At 41.9% G+C, this 21,199-nt stretch overlaps 1 protein-coding gene across 6 annotated transcripts in view; it reads right to left on the bottom strand.

Annotated features, from left to right (window-relative positions):
* LOC117466700 (poly(rC)-binding protein 3-like) overlaps nucleotides 1-12,784 on the bottom strand; it is a 114,805-nt gene extending 102,021 nt beyond the window's left edge. For all 6 annotated transcript variants that reach the window (XM_034110099.2, XM_034110098.2, XM_071207041.1 and 3 more), the window contains exon 1: nucleotides 12,681-12,784. The gene's annotated coding sequence lies outside the window, so the exon portion shown is untranslated. The remainder of the gene's footprint in view (nucleotides 1-12,680) is intronic.
* Between the last annotated feature and the right edge of the window lie 8,415 nt (nucleotides 12,785-21,199).

The raw sequence follows: 21,199 nt of genomic DNA on the forward strand, positions 1-21,199 counted from the left end.
AATTAACACACTCACTCATATACTCTTTGACTCTATTTTGGCCTAGTAGAACAATAAGCAGCAGACTTTTACTCTTTTATCATTTCTACTGGATCTTAGATCTGCGCATGCGCAATACGGGTCAGGGATTGACCAACCGGCTCCCACTTCTGGAGGGAGCGGATCGACAGCTTGAGCAGCTGTCAACTCAACATTGTAAATAACCAACCAAAAACGATCGCCGGTTCATCTTGTTTTTGGCGTGAGAATAGTTTAGGCAGCGTGAGATTGAGAGTGAAAGCGTGTGTCACACGCCAGATGCGTGAGAGTTGGCAACCCTGCGTTTTATATCCGGCTTCTTTACATATATTCTCTCCAGTACAGCGTTAGCTCTGAGTGTTAGTGATGCTTGCTAATGTAAACACAGACCATATTACTTCCAAAACAGGTCGCACATTGTTTCTGATACTGCAACGTTTCTATAGGGGACGACAGGTTGGGGGGGGGGCGGAACGTTGCCAGGAGTTCAGCGTAAAGCCAGCCCACATTTTAGTAATGTCGTCATGACCGCAGCAAATCTGGATCAGCTCCATTGTACCCCCGTTTTTAGAGATGTGGGTAAGGAGGAAAAGAGAGAGTGTTGTATTTTCTCACACTTTGTGAGTCTCTTTACACACCGGGGGCACATATTTAAGTAAAATACATCAAAAGGGAATTTTGTATATCAGGTGAGCTTTAACTTTTGGTTGATTTGCATAAGACTCTTGTCATGCAATGGGATTCTGTTTAAGTTATTTAGAAGTGCACATTGATCATGCCTCCTAAGTCTGCAGTGACCAGCTTATTATAAAGAATACAACATTTATTTTCAAATGCATCCAAATTCATTTAATAATTGTTCTCAATCATTATGATCTGATTTAATAAGATTGAGATTATATTTTATGCCAAAATCAAGCATTCTTAATACATGGTGAAACACACGCATAGTATATAAATAAGCAGGAGGTATGAAGAGTACAAACATCCACAATCTGTCGGGGTCTCTTGTCTTATGTTGCCTGCAGCAGACAGATTTGCCAAACAGTGTTGCAGACAGGTTGGATCTCTGCAGGGATGGGCGGGGGTGGGCTCAAATTATGGGTGTGCAGGTGGGTGCAGGAATTAAAAAACAGTCCATACGCAGGCCTTTGAATAATTAATTACCTTACATGGTACAGACACAACAATTATGTGCATGCTTCTCAATCACTAGCTGGATTACTGTCAAACAGATTAGGCTGGATTTTGGTATTTTGGTATTGAAAGATTAAACTATTGGTAGAATAATTCATGGCCTTGGTTGAAATGAAACCCATACTATATCTTCCGAAGTAAAGCCTAAAATTCCATATCGGCATGACCACTATCTGAGCTCTCTTTTTCTTTCCGCTTATCAAATGTCAAACTAACCGTCTGATTCTTCCAACACATTCTTCATTTCATTTTCTCTTGTGAGAAAACTCAATTCTTTTCCACTCCATTGGTTTCCATGAGCGCATGTTTTTACCATCATGCTGTTTTCACAGAATTCATGGGAAACCGTCACACCTTTCCTGTTGTTGTAACCAGGAATAAAATACGCCGCACAAAGATGACTGTGTTCCCTAATAGGAAAGATAATGAAGGCAGAAACATTGCCCTGCTGTTGAACTTGTGACCTCAGACACAACCTTAAAACATCTTAATCTACTGTGTGGAAGTTGATCCTACACAAAGGCTTCAACACATGTCAGATTAAATCATAATCGACCCAGCTCGAGGTCAAATTCAATAAGGAAAGAACACAAGGCTAATTTTGCTACAACTCATCTCCATGGATACTTCTTTGATCACTACAGCTCTCTTAACTGCAAGCCAACAATAACATTTTCTCGTCACTTCACCACTCGAGCCGATTCTCCAAACCCCCCTGCATTAGCGGGGGTAAAAATAGCCGTAGCACAGGGGGCAGAGGGGCTGCCTATTTATGACCATAGTTCCCCTCCCAGAGAGATGCTAGGAAAGCAGCAGGGAAGACTAAAGCCCCGCTTCTGCTCCACCTTTCCCTCCTCAACCCCCACACCCTCTTCCATTTTTCCTCTCCCGACTCTTCATCCTCTCTGATTGATCCCGCAACCTTTCACCGGCTTAAATTACATCAGCCGGTGGCTCTGCGTAGAGACAAAAAGGCCCTCAGATCATAATTCTCCCCAATAGCTTCAACTTTTAAAAGGTGCCATGTTTAATTTCAGCCTTTGGCAATGGCTTACAGCCGCCACCCAATGCATTGTGTTATGCATTATGACACAAGATTGATTGTGCTTTAGGTGTACAGCCTAGCTCAGTATAGCTGCTAACCAATCAAAAACGTGGTAGAAAACAGCAGGAGTGCCAGCTGTGTGTTGACCCTGGGATTGATTTATAGTGTTGACGGTACAAAAGATTGGACGTGTTCTCCTAACCTCACCCATACGTTTCTCAAGAGCCGTTGTGAAACAAATCTTTTTCAGATGCTCTGACTGTCACTATTTTGGCTAATTTCTGGCTAATCTCAAAATTGGCAAATGGGTAGATTAAATTGAGGCCGGCCAGGGTGACGGACAGCAGAGCAGACAGCTTCGGCTAGCAGCCTGTGACTGTATCACGCTGTCACTCAAAGTGGCCACACTCCTAATTGTGCATAACTTTAAAGCCTTAAAGTGACTTAAAAAACAATGATTTATTTGAAGATTTTCAGTCTGGCTTTAGAACACATCATAGCACAGAGACCAGCTCTGGTTAAAGTCACAAATGACATTCTAATAGCCTCAGACAAGGGACTTGTCTCTATTCTTGTTTTGCTCGATCTCAGTGCTGCATTTGATACTATCGACATGACATCCTATTGCAAAGACTAGAGCACTTAGTTGGCATACAGGGAACTGCTTTAGGCTGGTTTAGGTCCTATCTATCTGAACTCTCTCAGTTTATACGTGTCAACGATGAATCTTCCACGCAAACCAAAGTTAACCATGGAGTGCCACAGGGCTCAGTGCTCGGACCTATTTTGTTCACATTATATATGCTTCCATTAGGCAATATTATAAGGAATCATTCTGTAAACTTTCATTGTTATGCGGATGATACTCAACTATATTTATCAATCAAGCCTGATGAAATTAATCATCTAAATACAATTCAAGACTGCCTTAAGGACTTAAAAACGTGGATGACCTTAAACTTTTTGATGTTAAACACGACCAAAACTGAAGTTATTGTACTTGGCCCGAAGAATCTACGAAACAAATTATCTAAAGATATACTAACTATGGATGGCATTAATTTGGCCTCCAGTGAGACTGTAAGGAATCTTGGTGTTATATTTGATCAGGAATTATCCTTTAACGCCCACATAAAATCAATTTCAAGGACAGCCTACTTCCATCTACGTAACATTGCAAAAATCAGGCATATCTTGCCTCAAAACGATGCAGAGAAACTAGTCCATGCATTTGTTACTGGATTATTGTAACTCTTTATTATCAGGGAGTACCAAGAAGTCAGTCAAGTCGCTTCAGCTGATTCAAAATGCTGCGGCTCGTGTACTAACCAGAGTTATGAAAAGGGACCACATTACTCCTGTTCTGGCTGCCTTACACTGGCTCCCAATAGAACACAGGATAGAATTTAAAATTCTTCTTCTCGCCTACAAAGCCCTTAATGGGCAGGCGCCATCTTACCTTAAAGAACTCATTATACCCTACTGTCCTACTAGGGCATTGCGTTCCAAGAATGCAGGGTTGTTGGTTGTTCCTAGAATCTCTAAAAGTACAATGGGAGCCAGAGCCTTTTCTTATCAAGCTCCACATTTGTGGAATCAGCTTCCAGTTTGTGTTCGTGCGGCAGACACCCTATCCGTTTTTAAGAGTGCGCTTAAGACCTTCCTTTTTGATAAAGCTTATAGTTAGGGCTGATTAGATTCAGCCCCTAGCTTTGCTGATATAGGCTTAGTTTGTCGGGGGACATCTTACTTCTTCCTTCTCTCTGTCTGTACCTGTGTACTCTCTTGTTCCGATTAACTCAGCCAGGGCCGTATTCACCATATACATTGGGGGGGGGGACATCCCCCCCAATATTCAGATACACTCAAAATGTCCCCCCCAATAAATAGTCAAAATAATTTTATTTAAATAAAATGGCCATTCTATGACTTCTTTATTTTGGTTATTTGTATACTTGAAAATCTGTATTTTCTGTTATTGTGAGCTTCACCAAAATGATATTTCTTATCATATATAAATTGGTTCCTTATTTTGTACCTGCGGGTGTATTTCGCTGTTGCACGTCTGAGTCCACCTTCAGTTAGCTTGATGCTCCAAGCAGGTCAGTCATGTTTTAATTTACCCTCCATCAGTTCTGGTATATTTTCTAGTTAGCCCTAAAGTAATCTATATTATTTTTATTTCGTAATGGTAATGTTAATGAACCCTCCGGTTTAGCTTCTTTGTGTAAGTAACATGTAGTTCTGATGTTAAAACCGAACTTTTCAGGAATAGTAGCTAACTAGCTGTGGGCTAGCTGGTTTCAGTTGTTAGCCAGGGTTTGGCGGGCTAGTGTGAGTATATAATATAGATATCAATATAGATGTTTTTAAAGTAAATTCAGATTGAACATAGTAAAAAAATGTAAATGATAGTGTCCGTGCAAAAAATAAACCATTACTTATTGTGAAAACCACCCTTGAATGATGGGATAGTAGACTAAAAGCTTTAGGAATCCAAACTATAACATATAATAAGTACCCTGTATCAAGATTGATGCAAAACAAGTATTTCCAAGGCACACCTTTATATGATCATTATAGTTATACAAAATAACAGAATAACAGGTATGAAATCGTGCCAACTCATACTACAGTTTAAAAAGGGAGTGATTTGTAAAATATGCATAAAGAAAAAGTAAATCTGTTCAGTTCTGTTTCACATGGGTGTTGTTGAGATGTATCCATAGATTTAGTCCCTAATGTTGCTCTCAAAGTGGACCAGAATGATGCTTTTAACTTCAACATTTAAAAAAAAAAAAATCTTCCCGGGGGAGCATGCCCCCGAACCTCCCTAGAAGAGGTTAGGTCCCCCACCCACCCCACACCCCCCGTCAAATGTCCCCACCCACATTGAGGATGCTTCCTACACCCATGCCTGAGACACAGTTTCGTGACTATTGTTGTGTTTTGCCCCCACGGGCAGGGGCATGGGGTTTAATGGTATCCAATGTGATTTTGTATGTATTTTCCTTTAGAATGGCAGAAAATTAGTATTCAAATTCTTATTGAATTGTTGGTCCCCCCCTATGTTGACTCCATGAATACGGCCCTGAACCCAGCTTCCCCACATTTCTTTCTTTTTGGTGTCTATATACGCGGGTAGAGATGTCCCGATCCGATCACGTGATCGGGGATCGGAGCCGATCACGTGATTTCAAAAGATCGGGGATCGGGAGAAAAAATCGGGGATCGGGATTTTATTATTATTTTTTTTTTATAAAATATTTTTTTTTTATTTAATGTTACAAAACAAAAATGACCATGTTCACGTCTTAAAGTCATCCTGAGGACTTAGTTTTGGTTTAAAATTACACAACATCATGTATGTGTTGCTTTCTTGGGCTTGTTTTCAGACCTGGTTGCTTATTCCTCTGAAATCTGGCAACAGAATGTGCGCATGTGTCTAATAGTAGCAGTAAGCTAACGAGAGGCTACATTCAGCTGGTGACTCGGGAGTCGGGACAGAGAAAATGTCAGCAGTTTGGAAGTATTATAAAATTGAAAGCGAAGGCAGTGTAACAGCCAGATGCAATGTTTGCAAGGCAGAGGTTCCGCGTGGTGGAAAGAACAGAGCTACGTTCAACACGACCAATCTAATACGCCACCTGAGAAACAAACACCAACAACAACACGACGAGTACACAGCGGCCACTCAGGTAACGGCACTGAAACAACCGACACTTTCAGAGACTTTTAAGAGGAAAGAGAAACTGCCCCAGAACAGTGAAAAGGCCAACACAATAACAGCCAAGATAGCTGAATTCATCGCGTTGGATGACCAGCCGTTATCTTTTACCTTTTTTTTCTCTTAATGCATTGCATAAAGATCGGATCGGGAAAAATCGGTATCGGCAGATTGTCAAAATCAAATGATCGGAATCGGATCGGGAGCAAAAAAAGGTGATCGGGACATCCCTATACGCGGGGATACGGAGTCATGGATGCATCCTGCGGGTCCTGTGTCCTGGATCGCGAGCGCTGGATCGCGAGTCGTGGACTGTGGTCCTGGATCATCGGTCCTGGATGGATATCCTCGTGGATTCATCTTCCTATTATTATACACACATGCATTTCCAAACATGTGGACTACCTATGTTTGCAAATGTCATTATCTTTTCAATTTACACACGGCATCTATTGCACGTCTGTCCGTCCTGGGAGAGGGATCCCTCCTCTGTTGCTCTCCCTGAGGGTTTCTCCATTTTTCCCTTTAAACTGGGTTTTCTTCGAAAGTTTTTCCTTGTACAATGTGAGGGTCTAAGGACAGAGGGTGTCGTATTGTCATACTGATATTCTGTACACACTGTGAAGACCACTGAGACAATGTAACATTTTGTGATATTGGGCTATATAATAAACATTGATTGATTGATTGATTGATTGATTGATTAAAATGGGGTGATTTAGAGCAAGACTGAAATAAATTCCCTTACCGGCCCCTACACACGGCGGCGTGCGTTGCCGCTTGGCGGTGGGCGTATCTTGAGCTTGGGGAGTCAACGCGAGCAATGCGACCAACAACCAATCACATGAATGTCCCGACCCGGACATACAAGCAAAGCATTCATGCTACATCCATGCTGGCTAAATATACTGTCTATGCTTGCTAGCTGTCCATTCAAACGAAATACACTGGATATAAACTCCCCAAACAAGCGAAAACCTACCAGTTCCCCCACTGTCTCTCCTCCAACCTCCCCCCATGCCTGGCTCCTCCGGTTTGTATCCCTGTATGTAAAGAGTCATAGAGTACCGGGTGATTCCCTACTGCCACGATAATTTTCTCCTACATTTTTTTGACATATATGGGAAATAACTGCGGTCTGGCTCTCCCAACATACACACGGTTTGATTGGCTAGCGCTTGTACTGTCAGATTTGCATACGCGGGATTCGATTTGGCTGACGCCTCCGTCGAGGCGGCAAAAGTAGAACTTGCTCTACTTTTGCAGCGAGCACCGCAAGAGAAGCTACGCTTTGCTCCCACAATGCAGTTCGGCGAATCGTGACGTCAACCCATTCAAAGTGAATGGGCAGAAGCGTTGAAGCCGCAACGCACGCCGCCGTGTGTAGGGGCCGTTACAGTTGGCATAACGGGGAGAAGCAATCGAGATCTTTTTTTGTAGCAGTTTGTAAACGTTGGTATTTCTGCTGTAAAGTTGGGGACTAAACATAGAAGTTTACGGGTATATGGAGATTAATTTATGTTTCAACTGTTTTTATTTTCACCTTATTTATGTCTAAAGATTATATTTAGTATGACAGACAAATATCATACAATTTCTTCGCGTTTTTGTAAAGTATGTTTTGTTATTGTGAAAGCGGCCCTATTATGCTTTTTGGGGTTTTCCCTTTCAAGTCCATTGGACTTACTTATTTTATTGGCTAACCCCCCAACACATTGTAGTCATTTGCTATGGGGCAGCAGGACATATCGAAGCAGTTGACCAATCACAACAAAGTCGGCCAGCTAACCAATCAGAGCAGACGGAGCTCTGGTTTCAGACAGAAAGGGAAAAGAGGTGCTGCAGCACAGGCAGTATGAGAAAAGAGCTTTTTGAACATGACAGCATGGAGACATGTCACAGGGGCAGCCTTCGCAGACCATTCACATGCACACAAACCTATAGAACACACCTCATGAAAGGGAAAACCCCCAAAAGCATAATAAGGCCTCTTTAAGATTCTGATGGTGTGGTTGTTGAAGGTGGAGGGGAGGGGGAGCCTTTGACCTTACACATTGAAATGTTCCATGGAGGTCTTAATCTAGCCTTAACTACAGGTTGTGAAGCTTTTTAATTGAATTCCTGTTACACTCAATCAAAAGCCCTTACATGTTGTGCTGTGCCGTCAGTGTTGTTAATCACGGAATCCCATTTCACATGTCAAATGTATAATGTAGAAACCAGAGTGACACGTTCATGTACAGGATCTTCCAATGGCTGCAGCAATCTGTAAATGCATGCTCAAGCAACGTGTCTAAAACACGCTAGATGTGATAAAGACGGTCTAAATATTGCCTTAGTGCAAAGTCAGAAGTGTTAGTGTGTCTCCCAATAGGTTTCTGAAAGCACAGACATTTTTTCAAACTGTGAAGTTTGTGCCGCTTCATGTGATAGCTTTGACACCAAAAGAGCTAAGGAAAGGGAAACAAAGAGATGGAAGGCAGCTACAGCATCTGCTAGTTTAAGTAACTATTTGACAATAACTCTTAGATACAGTATGTTGTTTAAAATGTACTTAATATACTAGATGTTAAATACATCTTGACAATTATCAACAACAATATCCAGCAAGAAAGAACAATAAAGACTATTACATAAAAAAGATCAAGTCAATCTAGTGTGGAATCATGGCAAACAAAGCCATGTCTTTGCTTTTCTTAATCTTTGTTCTACATTTCAAATGTTCTTACAGTCAAAGACAAAAAGCTAATACATTTATTTGTTATATTATATTCAAAATAATCAGCCATTAACATATAACTTGCATGCTATAAATGCTCTTCCTACCACCATACAGAGCGTTGTCATATAGTTAAGATAATAAGAGATTGTGTGTTCAAGTCAGGCTGTAGTGTTTCATTTATGTTTTGTTTGGACACATTTTGCTATCTTAAGGTATTGATCAACAATGTAGGTGTACACTAAGCGTAACACGTCAGTTAAAACATTTGTATTTTGTTTTCAGCCATAAACTTAATGTTGCCCTTCAAAGTCATTCCCTGTCATTTCTATATGTCAAAAGGTGGGTGGTTGGTCCATGATATGAGCTGAGGAGTCAGCACCAAGCAGACACACACAGTCATTCCTGTGCAGCCCCTTTTTTGTCTGCGTCCATCCGCCCTCCATCATTCTGTCACAGCTACCAAGACGGCAGCCAGTCAGCCTCAGTGGCCTTTCTCACATTGAGCCAGAGCCTACCAGCAACCCCCGGCACACTCTGTGCCCATGAGCCAGGCCAGCAGGAGATCCGGAACGGCTCGAAGGGCCAAGGCACAAAGGGCCAGCTGCTTGCAGAGCATTGGCTTTACATGGAAGGAAGCAAGGCTTACTGAATATAAGGATACATGGATCCCTCTTTGTGTAGTGCGCTTGTTCCAAATGACAGGAACACATTGAAAATACACTATTTAGGAAGGCACTTAGAGGATATGTATTAATCAGGGCTGCACAATATTGGAAAAAACTGACATTGCGATATTTTCTTCCCCTGCGATATACTGTATATTGTGATATGAAAAAAATACAGGAATTGAAGAAAAGACCGTTTTTTCTGTCCGCAAACCATCCTTCCTTGAACTTTAATGCTATACAATTTTTTTAACAATATTTAACCGGATGAAAGATTTTCTGGATCTGAAGTTATCAGAGCAACAAGCTGAGCGAGCTCGGTTATCCTGCTGTGATCTGATCAAGAATGATTGTGATTGGTGGTTTGCTGTGCATGCAGAGCCTGCATGTCACTCACTCAAGTACCCCTGACATGAGAGCCGCGCACGTTTTCCTTTTGTAGCAAGCAGCAAAATAATAATAAAGCAAAACAAATTGCACATCCGCGATGTCAATATCGTGCATGCGCATAACGCGATTATCGTCACAACATCGGGCAGCCCTAGTTTTCATGCATAATGACTGAGGATGAATAATTATGATCAACCAGTGAGTTGAGTGCTATTAGGGCAGCACAATGAATCAAACATGTCTATGGATTAGTGTAAAATACAAATCGGAGCAAAATCTATCAAATATTCGGAGTAGTGTGATGCTGCTGGGGAAGTCCCGACCTACACATTTTACTTTGCAGACCTGATAAAAAATCATTGATTAGTACGGATCCTCTCAAAAGGATCACAAATGTATGGTTTTAATATACTTCCTAATCATAATGTGAATATTGTTCAAATATGGTCAAACCCTCAATTATCGCAAACCATACCGCAATTGCAATATCACTGAAACGGGTCATTACCAGTTTGTGTTTTCCAAACCCTGTATGCCATCCTTACTTTCACCCTAGCATTTGTCCTTGATGACATCATTAGAAAAGTGATGCCTGTCCGCTCACATTTCCCATGCTGCCACTTCGACACCTTCACTCTTGTGTTGTGCTCAAATCAATTCCCAAATCTTCACAACACCTTCGCCCCCACAAACTGACATGTGGCGCGATGTGACGGGGAGGTGTAAAAGCGCTGTGACACGGTGAGCCACACTCACTGTCTGCACCCCCCAACGCAGCTCAACTTCAGGCTTAAAGCAGGGGCTCGTGACGGCAGGGGAGTGCACGAGCAGGAGTGTTCAACACACATCAGCGAGGCTCATAAATATGTCATTGTACACGCGGTTTTATGCATTGCATTCTTATGAGCGCTTGCACTGGAAGAGTTGACGTGCAGTGAGTGCATTAAATATGGCCGCGCAGCTCACGTGGGGAAGAAAGAATTCAAGCCCCTTTTTACCTGTATTGTTCTTTGCTTCTCTCAAGTGACATGGACTTGTCATTTTATCTGATTGAAAGATATTTTTCAATTCTGAAAATGGATAAGGTTTGTGACCTTTAGTCAAAGACTGTGAAATCATTGTTCCTACGTCATCCGTTCATTCATGAAAATAACTTATTCAGGAAAAGAAGCTGAGTGCTTGACGTAAGACACTAAAATCTATCTGCCAAGTAACTTATTGTGATGCATATTTAAAAACTCAATTTAGTTTTTGTTCAGTATAACTTTGCATGCAGCCTGGAGTCTAATGAGAATGAAAGACCTTCTTTCAACATGCTTTTCTTATCTGGTACACGGAAATTAGTGGAGGATGAGCATTTCTGTCTTCAGCATTTGGCCTGGAGCATCTTAGGGATAGGGCAGACACACATCTGCTCGTTGTTTCATAACGAAAAGATATCCAATGCTACACGTCCTCCTCACTGACAAATACATCTCTGCACAGCACTTTGGTCTGGAGGTTTGCTGCTATATAAATAAAGTTGGATTGGATATTTATAATCTAAAACAACATACATATGCTAAATCAAAGTGATGTTCTAAGTACAATTTTATGGAGGATTTCTGTTTTCTGTTTTTTCACAATAAAAGCATTTCAGTTGAACGCTATCCACCTGAAGACAGCCCTATTGGGAAGACCCTCATTCGCAAGATGCTTGTCACATTAGAAAAGGAAAAGACAAATGATATGACAGAATAGGTCAGTTCTGAGTTTTTTAAGTTGTTTTTAAGTACGCAAAAATAATAATACTATTGCAATATAACATACACATGTAGATTCATTCAGTATAGCAGAATACCTAAGTGGTTTTGATTTCAATGAGGTTGTGTCTTTTAAATTGAGAAAAAAACGTGTAGCTTCGCAACTACCTTTTGGCATTGAGGGGCTACTTAAGAATGTGAATGACCATATTAAGGATTAAAAACATCAGATTTGTTGTCTAACTTTGCTAAAAGAAAATCCAGACACAACAAATCACCACAGCACGGGCAGCATTTCCTCTGTTGTTGACATTCTTGTAAGGTCCAATTTTCAGATATGATGTAGTGGCTGTAAAAAGTCCATGCTGGCACTATTGATGTCTAAAGCACTTTAGCGGTATCTATGTCTTCCTCACAAATACACACATGCACGCGCACACACACACACACACACACAACACACACACACACACTCCACTTCCTGGTAAAGTACAGGATGTGCGGATGGAGAACTAAGCAGGTTTTTTCCGCCTCCTATTGCTGTTGCCAGGAATGCTTTATGGGGCATGTTAATATCGGAGTTCTCTTGCTGGCGAGATTGCTTGATTCAATCAAGCAAGTCGCTGCCTCTTAAAGTCATTACACTTTGTGCAATGTCATGTGTTCTGCAGCCGCTGGACAGTCCTGCGTGTTGTCCTGACAATTAGGGAAGTGGCTTAAGGAAAGCACGTGTGCCCTGGCGCGTCAGCAACCTATAAATAGCCATCACCAACTAACATAAACACTTTTTCCAGAAATCAATTAGAGATGCGTGTTCCGTAACAAAGCACAGCAGGTTTGTGTTCGTCTCTTGTGCTCCGGGGGGGACACGGAAATAACAAAAACACTAGCTTCCCTTTGAATTTGCACATGGTTAAACCCAGAGGGTATGAGATGGCAAAAGATTGTGGGGTAGAGGCGAGAGGAAGGAGGGGGAAGTTGATATCAGAGCAGAATATCAGGGGAAAAGGATGGTGACCTCGCTGATATCATCTCCGACAACTATGCCACTTTCTCATAGCTGCGGGGAAAACTTGAAAACATACAGGAACAGCGGAGAGGATAGAGAGTGTAACAGAAAACAAGAGCAGAAGAAGCGGGAAGTACTTTGTAAAGGAAATAAGCAGAGTCTTACCTGCTTAGAGGTTTTTTTGTTGGTGGGACGGAGAAGTGAGGAGAGTCAAAAGGGTCCCGGGGCGGGTCTGGGTGGTAGGGGGGGGGGGATCCCGGTCCGGCCCGGCTGGAGAGCCAGGGCTTAGGGTGGTCCAGGAGAGGGGAGGAAGGATGGAGTGACAGGGAGCAGGGAGACGGGGAGGCAGGGAGACGGGGAGAAGAAACGCGGCTTGCCTCTCTCCCTTACTCTCTCTCTCGTTTTATCTCTTTTCTCCCTCCAACACACCCACACACACGCGCGCTCGGAGGCAGACACCAAAACCCCGAGTCACTCAGATAATAGGCATGAGAAAGAGTCTTTACATTTACACGCTCTGCCACAGGGGGAGGATGGAGTACTCCTCCCACTCTCCTCGGGGCAGCCAATGGGAGGAGGCTCATAGGTGTCCAGGCAGCCAATCAGAGGCGGAACAGCCGGTGTCTTGTCCCAGCCAATAAGTGCAATAGCTCATATCCAGTTGGAATAATTACAATATGGAAGGAGTCGTGAAAATCTTCCCCCTTTTTTCTGAAGTGTTGCAGTGCAGCCCAGTGAGGGAGATGTAGAGCTGCAACACACATTAGAGTGATTAGATTCTGGAACACTCCCAGCATGCTCCCTCTGCAGACCTTTGCCGCCACGCAGAACACAAGAGGCTTCAGTCTGTTGGAGTTTAAGAAGTCAGAATGAGCCACACATGCAAAAAGGCAGGACGTCATGATGACACATGTGGGCATGCTTTCAGATTCACAGACTCTCTCTCACTCACTCACACACACACACACACACACACACACACACACACACACACACACACACACACACACACACACACGCACAGGCACGCACACTCCCACATAATCAATTCCCTTCTGCCACGTACATTTACACTCTGCTTTCTCATACAGGCGCTCATCAACAACACTGAGCGGAGAACAAAGTGTTGAATTTCATCAGGCGCTGTTGCTTGTGTGTTCACTAAGGAGTGTACTTCACTTCCACAAGTCTTATTTGATTCCCTCCCCCCAACCCACCCACTCCATTCAATCAATAGCTGTGGCAAGCACCCAGCTTGATAAATGATCAATGGTGAACTGTCAGTTTGAGGAATGAAAGGCACATCCCCATCGCACTGCTCCTTCTGCACAGGGAAGTGAAGGAAACACCAGTTATATCGGAACGTCAAGCACTGTGCAAACAAAGCAGCCGTTCTTTTCCATTCTCTTTTTTTTGTTGTCAGCAAACACAGCTCGGCGACTTTCTGAAAGGTAGATGTTGTGATTCTCAAGTGCCGCCAGCTGTAAGAGGGGGATGCAGGGTTTGTGAAACTCAGGGTTTTATTCCTATGACTTTCACAAGCTTTATCAACCACTTGGCTCGACTGTGAAAAGTAAGAAGTCCCAAGGAAAATGATCCATCTCTCTCTTGTGCAATGCCTGTCCCAGCATGCCTTGGTAAAGAAGCTGGAAAGGGAAAGGAAGCAAATCTGTCACAGAGCCAACACACATCTCAACTCTTTGGGCACTTAGCGTTTCAATTCACCTAACCTGGATGTGTTGCAGACACCCAGCAGTCAGCCTGGGGTTTCCAGGAAACAATTATAAACAGGGAAGTCATTGTTTTCCGCCAAGTCCTCTTCCTCTGCTCAAGATCCCTCAGCACTTTTATCTGAACAGGCCTTTATATATACAGTCTATGGAACAGGCTTACAATGTATGTAGCCCTTTTTCCATGTTCCAACAGTGAATGTGTGTACGTATGGAACATTTCTCTCGCTGTATTATGTTATCTTCTCATTCTACTGCCTTGTCTAGACTTCATGGTACAGTACAGGTTGTACTTTTTCCATTCCTAGTGAGCTACTGAGTCGAAACTAGAAGATGGAGTTAAAACACTCCATACAACCAATTGTTCAAAGATAATTGTTAGAAGCACTACATTGGGGCATTCTGCACCAACCTAAAGCTAACGCACCATGGCGTCCACTACGGCGTTCAACTGACGAAGTGCAGATTTTCCTCCGTTTGAAAAGAGAAGAATGGGAGGGATGAACCCCTCTGTAATGGTCACACATGCAGAGCACACAGCACACACAGTGAAATGTGGCCTCTGCTTTTAACCCATCCTAGTATAGGAGCAGTGGGCAGCTATTGCACAGCGCCCAGGGAGCAATGGAGTGGGGGGGTGTCCGGTGCCTTGCTCAAGGGCACCACGGCAGGGCCCAGGAGGTGAACTGGGACCTCTCCAAGTAGCAGTCCACATTCCATACTGTAAGTCTGTTCGGGGACTTGAACCGGCGACCCGAAAGCTCACAGTCCAAGCCCCTACTGACTGAGCCACTGCCGGAAATTGATTTTCTGAGTGTCAAGTTGAAATGACAACAGTGCAATTTCACACGGCGTAGCTATAGCAATTAGCTACAGTAATCATCCTGCCCACTCTGCAGGGTTATCGTTATTTTATAACTAAGCTACCGTCAATAGTGTCCAAAACGTATTCAACTGACCTTCCTCTTTTTGGCTGCCAATCAAGTGGCGTCCATATTGAAAGTCAGCCAATAGTTGTGGTTCCATGTGCATTGATCCCAAGGTTAAGAAAAGCTCTAGTACAACACAGTCTCACTCCCGGAACGTCCAGGAGCGACGCTTGGTCAGGGTCCCGTGGCGTGCAGTTGTGACGCTTCATAAACGGACGCAAAGAGCTTTCAACTGATTGCAATGTATTCCCATCGGCGGCGGTATTTGACGCTCAGGGAAGCACCGCATCGGTCCATGTCGATGGCAGTTAAAGGCAATGTGAGCGTCCATTCCCATTGGATAATGGAGGATTTTACACCCGGAAGTAAGTATTCTCCTTACTGTCGATTGATTTTACAGTGATATCAGCACTACTCATCAACTCAAAAACACCAGATTATCCTTGTTAATTACACAACATTGATTGGTTTTAAATTGTGTACAATGCTTTTGTATTTTTCCCCTTCGATTCGGAGAAAGACATTTTTTTTCGGAGTTTAGGATGGCAGAAGACAATACACTACCCAGAATCCTCAGCTATCGTTTGGGACTACACCATGTGCTTTGCTTCACAAACCCATGATTAGTCCTCAAGCTCTGTGATTGGTTGACCTCCAACTGCATTCCATATGGAAAATAACGTTTCGTAAAAGATAAAATCATTCTTTATTCAGCAGTGCTTACTTTACTCTTTGAAAGTCATCAAATGAATGCATTGTAATAAATGGTTTGGCTAACATTAAATATTACACATCTGCGTTGTTCTTTATTTATCTACAGAGATCGGGCCTCAGAATAGACCGGAAACTATTCTTTACTGTTTTAATTTCACATAAAGTTAGTAGTAATATTTTGTTTGATATTATTGTTTTTTATTAACTACTAGACCGCTGGGTCATGTTAAGACAATCTTTTCTGTGTTGCTGTGGGTTTTTTTCCATCGCTTTTGTGTTACAAATATCAAAACAATAACAAAATATATCCGTCGTAAACTAAACCGAAACAGCAGTTTATTTTGTTAACACTGTAAACTTGACAGCTTTTTAACCCAAACCACCTACTGGTTAAAGCACGTTATTACACGTTTAGAGTAATGTAATGCAATGCAGGTAGATTGTGTTGCTGACTGTTTAAAATGCCTTTTCTTATGTCTTTCATTTTTGTAAAACACTTTTGAATGTGTTATAATTTATGAAAACATTTAAATATTAAGAGTACATACAAAATAGGAGGAAAGTAGAAGGTCAACTTTATTCTCCATATATATCAACAGTTTAGGTGAAAATATGGATGAAGCTACTTTACATTTTTATGCGGATGATACCGTGATGTACTGTGCAGGTCCCTCCATTAAGGAGGCTGTTGTTACATTACAGACTGTTTTTAACATTATTCAGACTCAGCTCTCTGAGCTTAAGCTTCTTTTAAATGGTGACATTATACAACTTCTGAAATCCTCCTCCTGCTGCCTTGATATTATTCCAACAGCATTTTTCAAAGATGTTTTGCCTTGCATGGCCTCAGATCTACTTCATATAGTAAACAAATCTCTTCACTCAGGTATTTTTCCACAGGCCCTGAAAACTGCAGTCATTAAACCGCTCTTAAAAAAGAATAATCTAGATGCTTCAGTAATGAACAATTACAGGCCCATATCAAACCTCCCATTTCTAGGTAAAATCATTGAAAAAGTTGTTTTTCAACAGTTGAGTAATTTCTTGCATTTAAATAACCGTTTCGATGTGTTCCAGTCAGGCTTTCGTCCAAACCACAGCACTGAGACTGCTCTTGTAAAGGTCTTTAATGACTTTCACTTAAACACAGACAGTGGCAGAACTTCAGCGTTAGTATTATTAGATCTCAGTGCTGCGTTTGACACTGTTGACCACAGCATATTACTAGACCGACTGGAAAACTGGGTGGGACTTTCGGAAACAGTTCTAAATTGGTTTGAATCCTACTTAAAGGACAGAAACAACTTTGTTTCTATAGGTAAATACACATCTGAGTTGACAAATATGACATGTGGGGTTCCTCAAGGCTCCATCTTGGGGCCTCTTCTCTTTAACATCTACATGCTACCACTGGCTCAGATAATGAAGAACAACAAAATAAGTTACCAAAGCTATGCAGATGACACACAAATGTAAGTAAGTGCATTGAACAAATCAATGACTGGATGTGTCAGAACTTTCTCCAATTAAACAAAGATAAAACTGAGGTAATGGTTTTTGGAGCCAAGTCAGAATGTATAAAAGTTAGCGCTGAGCTTCAGTGTGCAATGTTCAAAACAACAGATAAAGCCAGAAATCTAGGTGTAGTCATGGACTCTGACCTGAGTTTCAACAGTCACATTAAAAAAGTTACTAAATCAGCCTACTATCACCTAAAGAATATATCTAGGATTAAAAGACTAATGTCACAGCAGGATTTGGAAAAACTTGTCCATGCTTTTATCTTCAGTAGACTGGACTACTGTAATGGTGTCTTCACAGGTCTCACTAAAAAATCTATTAGAAAGCTGCAGCTGATTCAGAACGCCGCTGCTCGAGTCCTCACTAACACTAAGAAAGTGGATCACATCACTCCTGTTCTGAAGTCTTTACACTGGCTTCCTGTGTGTCAAAGAATAGATTTCAAAATACTGCTGCTGGTTTATAAAGCACTAAATGGTTTAGGCCCAAAATACATTACTGACCTCCTGCTAAATTATGAACCATCCACATCTCTCAGGTCTTCAGGGACTGGTCAGCTTTCTGTCCCCAGAGTCAGAACTAAACATGGTAAAGCAGCGTTCAGTTATTATGCTCCAAATATCTGGAACAAACTCCCAGAAACCTGCAGGTCCTCTGCAACTCTTACTACTTTTAAATCCAGGCTGAAGACTTTTCTTTTTGTCGCTGCTTTTAATTGAACTATTCATATCTTAAACTGCACTGTAACTTTTATCCATGTATTTTTCCTTTTAATGTTTATTTTATTAGCTTTTCTTTTTTAATGCTTAATGTCTTTCATTTTTTGTAAAGCACTTTGAATTGCCTTGTGTTGAAAAGTGCTATAAGGTAATGCTCTTTTCAAAAGCTAAAAAGACACCAGAGCCTGCTTTGGATATTGTAACTGTGCAAGGAATAATACTTGAAGTGGTTACCTGTTATAAATACCTAGGTATCTGGCTTGATGATTGTCTCACTTTTAAACTTGAGTTCAATAACCTGCTTAAAAAGCTGAGGGTTAGACTAGGTTTCTTTTTCAGAATCAAATCCTGTTTCTCACTTGAGGCCAGGAAAAGGCTAGTCACTGTGACCTTTTTACCTGTGCTGGACTATGGTGATTTGTTGTATATGCACCTGCCTGTTGCCTGAACAAGTTAGATGCCACCTATCACAGCGCACTGAGATTTGTCACTAATTGTAAAGCACTTACTCATCACTGTACCCTGTATACCAAGGCAGGTTTGCCATCACTTACTGTACGGAGGCTCAGTCATTGGTACACGTTTATTTATAAAGCTTTGTTGGGTAAACTCCCGTATTATATCTGCTCTCTGATAACACAGAGAGTTGCACGCAGCTATTGTCTGAGATCGCATGATGTAGTATTGTTAGATGTGCCAAGAGCAAGGACTGTCTTAGGTAAGACCGCTTTTATGTGTGCAGCTCCACTTGCTTGGAACAGTCTACAGCTAAAATTGAAACTGAGCAATTGTATTCCTCTGAATGTTTTTAAAGCAAGTCTAAGTGAAATGCTCATTGAAACTATGGGTATTTGTAAATGTTGATAAGTATGTAAGTGTAGCTTGTAAATATGTTGTATGATATCCTCTATTGTTTTATGTTGTTTTATGTTTCATGTGGAACCTAATTGCTGATCTATGATCTCAAGGGACAATCTGGTTAAATAAAGGTTTGAAATGAAATGATATAAATATAGAATAGAACATATCGAGAAGATACTGTAAATGATATATATAAGAAAACAGTTTACTGTAGTGCCGGATGTACAAAGATATTAATAGGAGGATGTGCAAAACAGACAAACTAATTTAGGTTTTATTTAAACATTAAATAATACTTTAGGTTAAGGTCTTCTTTTAAATACACGTTAGATTCCTGTTTTGGTTAGTGCGCCATCGATGGGATGCATTCCATTTCAAAGTGCTGTTTGACGCTCCGTGTAAACTTCGCGCACTGCCACTCCAACATCCAATCACAGAGCTTGAGGACTGATCACGGGGTTTGTGAAGCAAAGCACATGGTGTTGTCCCAAACGATAGCTGAGGATTCTGGGTAGTGTAATGTCTTCTGCCATCCTAAACTCGGAACACATTTTTGTTTCTCCGTTTCGAAGGGGGAAAATACAAAAGCATTGCACATAATTTAAACCAATCAATGTTGTGTAATTAACAAGGATAATCTGGTGTTTTTGAGTTGATGAGTAGTGCCGATATCACTGCAAAATCAATCGACAGTAAGGAGAATACTTACTTCCGGGTGTAAAATCCTCTGTTAGCCAATGGGAATGGACGCTCACATTGCCTTTAAATGCCGCCGACATGGACCGATGTGGTGCTTCCCTGAGCGTGAAATACCGCCGCCGATGGGAATACATTGCAATCAGTTGAAAGCTCTTTGCGTCCGTTTATGAAGCTGAAGGAGCCTTGGCGCGTCACAACTGCACGCCACGGGACCCTGACCAAGCATCGCTCCTGGAAGATCAGGGAGTGAGACTGTGTTGTAACACCTATTACCAATAGTTAGTTAAGCTGACCTATGCAGTGGTAGTCAGGTATGTGTATTTCACTTTGTGCTGCTGCAGCCTTTACATTGACCTGACAGCGTTACGTTCAGAAATCTTTGGAGAATTTGAGATATTTTATAAAAACTAGTGCTGTCAAAATTATCGCGTTAACGGCGGTAATTAATTTTTTGAATTAATTGCGTTAAAATATTTAACGCATTTAACGCATGTGCAGAATGGCCCGCCCCATACGTGCCACCAGTGGCAGCGCCAGGGTATGGCTGGGGTAGGCTACACCCATACCAAGAAATGGCTTAGCCCCACCATGAAAAATGATGTTAAAGTAAGCAAAATAAAGTCTGCCAACTCGCGCGGAGTAAATTGCACAGACAGCAGTTAGTAAGATTGATTTCAGTAGCCACGGTTTTGAAAACTTTTGTCACGTAGTGATCGTCTTCTCAATAGAACATATTTGATAACGGCGTGGTGTTGTTGCAGGAAGTCCCGACGGAGAATACTTTTGCTGTCGTACAGGGCAGAGCCATATAATAGTAATAATATGGCTCTGGTACAGGGGTGCACATAACTGGTACGCAGGTTATGTGCGTCATCTGAAATGCGTACCGTCACTTGTGTCACAAAGCGCATTTGCGTACCGACGTACTTGTGAAGCTTTTCCAGAAGGCGGTTAGATCACCGGACGACAGAGTCGGTCTCCGTGTGCACAGACAGGGCTGCTGTTAACGTCGGTCTGTACAACGGAACTGTGCCAAAACTACGCCAACCGGCTGCGGAGGGAGACTCCCCCCCCCCCCCCTTCACTGGAGAACTGCGCTAAAACAGCTGATCACAACGTTCACACTCTGTGGTCACGAAGAACTCCACTAGGGCCCCCCCCCCCCCCTCTGTCGACTTTCCTGATGTACTCCCCCGTTGATAAAATCAACACATAATGAATTAAGACCCCACGGTTTGATGATTGATAGGTGTGTGGGCTGTCTTTCATTTTGACATGCAGAAAAATGTTATAATAAACATACATACTGTGTTAAATGGATATATCCGCCTTCTTTCATTTATCTTTCCATTCCCACAACAATATAGATAAATAAATGGCATATTTTGGACATAGTTCGAATGGTGATTAATCATGATTAATTAATTTTTAAGCTGTGATTAATCTGATTAAAAATTGTAATCGTTTGACAGCCCTAATAAAAACCCATTACGATTTTCACAGGACATTCC

The sequence above is a fragment of the Pseudochaenichthys georgianus genome, chromosome 21, assembly GCF_902827115.2.
Source record: "Pseudochaenichthys georgianus chromosome 21, fPseGeo1.2, whole genome shotgun sequence".
NCBI classification, from domain to species: domain Eukaryota; kingdom Metazoa; phylum Chordata; class Actinopteri; order Perciformes; family Channichthyidae; genus Pseudochaenichthys; species Pseudochaenichthys georgianus.